Genomic DNA, 3,038 nt, shown 5'->3' with positions numbered 1-3,038 from the left:
TGCATTCTTATTTTCTTATATCAAAAATGTAGTCATTCAAAAATTGCAAATATGTCTTCATCCCACTGCAGCAGCAGCTATGGCTCCAAGGCCTTCCCGGGGAGAAGCAACTCGATAGCTTTCCATTTCAGCAGCCTGGCATTTGGTGCCTGATTTGCTTGGCATTAATATGCTGCTGTATAATAGTGTTTCAGTTGACTGAAGCTTTTGATCATCTATTTTTTTTCTCTTCCCTAAATGGATATGTTAATTTAGTGACATCTAACGCCCATGATACATTATGAGAAAATAAAAATTTTTTAAAGCCCATGATGGGCCCTGGCCGGGTAGCTCAGTTGGTTAGAGCATCATCCTTGATATACCAAGTTTTGGGTTCAATCTCTGGTCAGGGCACATACAAGAGTCAACCAATGAATGCATAAATAAGTGGAACAATAAATCTCTCTCTCTCAAAAATCAATAAGTAAACAAAAAATAAATAATAAAAGCCCAGGACTGTTAAACTAGTGATAAAAATATCAAAAAGTGCTTGTCCATAGAAGGAATTTGACTGGAAAGGGACACAGGGGGACTTCTGAGGTGAAGGAAATGTTCTAGCCCTAGCTGGTTTGGCTCAGTGGATAGAGTGTCGGCCTGCGAACTGAAAGGTCCCAGGTTTGATTTCGGTCAAGGACACTTGCCTGGGTTGTGGGCTCGGCTCGATTCCCAGTGGGGGGCTTGCAGGATGCAGCCAATCAATGATTCTTTCTCATCAATAATGTTTCTATCTCTATCTCCCTCTTCTTTCTTCTCTGAAATTAATAAAAGTATATTTAATAAAATAAGAAAATGTTCTACATATTGTTTTGTTACATAGATGTATATGATTTTCAAGACGCATTGAACTGAATATTTAAGATCTGCATTTCATTGTGGGAAATTATAAAAAATGAACCAAAATAAAATAAAACACACACAAAGAAAATTAATTTTTCCTTTCTGTAGTTGGTGCAGAAATTTATTTATACTTTCCTTATTGTTACAGAGAAGCAGCTATAGATTGCTGAAATTACAACATACTCCCAATCCCGCTGACAACAGCCTGAAACATGTAATCAACAAAGACTACCTGGACACTAATATGCTCTGAGAGGCTAAATATATTCAAATAAAATGATTAAAGAAAATGGAGGGCCATATATATCGCTCTGAATGTAAAGATAACAGCTACACATAATATGAATAAATCTCACAAAGATAAGGGTGTGTAAAAAAACAGATACAAGAGAATATGCTAAATTATTCTGTTTACATAAAGGGCAAAACAGAGAAATCTAACCTGTACAGGCAGATGTCAGGTTACCTGGGTTTTTTCAGTTTGTGACAATTCAACTAGCTCTATAACTATGCAGGTGCACATGTTTCTATGTATTGGTTACTTTATTTCATTTTGGTTCCTTTTTTATTGAAGTACTAGTGGCCCGGTGCATGAAATCCATGCCCATTAAAAGGGAATTAATTAGAGGAAATATTTTAATATTGGTATTTGCCCTTTCTCTATAATAGAAGTGTCAGAGATGAAAAAAATTAGTAAAATGTATATAAAAATCTCCCTCAGTCTGGGGTGCACCCTGGGACCCAGAGTCAAGTCCCTGCCCACCCACACATGTCTCAAAATTGTGCGAGACCCAGAGCTGGCCGGCCCCACTCTGGTCAAGCCCCTCAGGGTGGAGGGCACAGCCTCAGGTCCCCCGTCAAGCCCTGCTGGGCAGGGGGCATGGCCTCAGGTCCCCAGGCCCTGGTGTGGGGGCACAAGGGTGCAAGGGTGTGATGACCATTTGCATATTAGCTCTTTATTATACAGATAATTAAATGCAATGCACTTTTAACCATTTGCATATTAGCTCTTTATTATATAGATAATTAAATGCAATGGACTTTCAGAAATTTATAGTACTATGGTACTATGAACACCCACAATGTACTGTTTTTATTTTGACTTAGAGAGACAATAGCATTTTAAAATAAATAAAGTTATTAAATTTACCAACAAAACTTTAAAAATGTTACTCAGATACCTATCCCATCCGATAATCTTTGTCTTTTTTTATGAATCTGAGTTTCCATGTGATTCTATTTTCTTTTAGCATGAAAACCTTCTTTGAGCATCTCTTGTGCTACACGTCAGCTGCAGACAAGTGATCTTCACTTGGCCTCTCTGAGAACGTATTTATTTTACCTTTAAATAAACCAAAATTAAAATTTTATTTTTAAATTAGAGTTTACATTCAATATTATTTTGTATTAGTTTTAGGTGTACATCACGGTGGTTAGACAGTCATGTACTTTATAAGGTGCCCCCACCCAATGTGTCTAGTACCCACCTGGCACCGTCCACAGTCGCTACAAGATCATTGGCTGTATTCCCTCTGCCGTCCTTTACACCCCTGGGACTACTTGGTAACTACCAATTTGTACTTCTTGATCCCTTCACCTTTCCCACCTTGTTCTCTCACCGCCCTCCCCTCTGACCATCATCATTCTGTTCTCTGTATCTATGTTTCTGCTTTGTTTGTTCATTTATATTGTTCTTTAGATTCCACATAAGAGTGAAATCATACGGTATTTGTCTTTCTCTGACTGACTTATTTCACTTAGCATAATGCCATTTAGGTCCATCCATGCGTTCCCAAATGGTAGTATTACATTCTTTTTAATATGACTTTACTTATTCTTAATGGATCAAAAGTATTTACTTGGATTAATCAGGGGCACCCACAGAACTGGCATGGAATAGGTGTTGGGAGGTAATCACAACTTAAATTGCAATTAGGATTGCTTTAAATTCATTTAATTAACTTAGTTTTTAAATTAAATGTATTGGGTGACATTGGTTAATAACATTATGTAGGTTTAAGACATTTCTATGATACATGATCTGTGTATTGCATTGTATGCCCACCGGCCAAAGTCAAATGATCTTCCATCACCATATATTTGACACCCTTTACTACTCCACCTCTACCCTGCTTCCCTCTGGAAGCCACCATACTGTTTTC

The sequence above is a fragment of the Myotis davidii genome, unplaced genomic scaffold (genome assembly GCF_000327345.1).
Source record: "Myotis davidii unplaced genomic scaffold, ASM32734v1 scaffold2229, whole genome shotgun sequence".
NCBI classification, from domain to species: Eukaryota; Metazoa; Chordata; class Mammalia; order Chiroptera; family Vespertilionidae; genus Myotis; species Myotis davidii.
The sequence above is the reverse complement of the archived record's forward strand: the minus strand, read 5'-3'. Positions refer to the sequence as shown.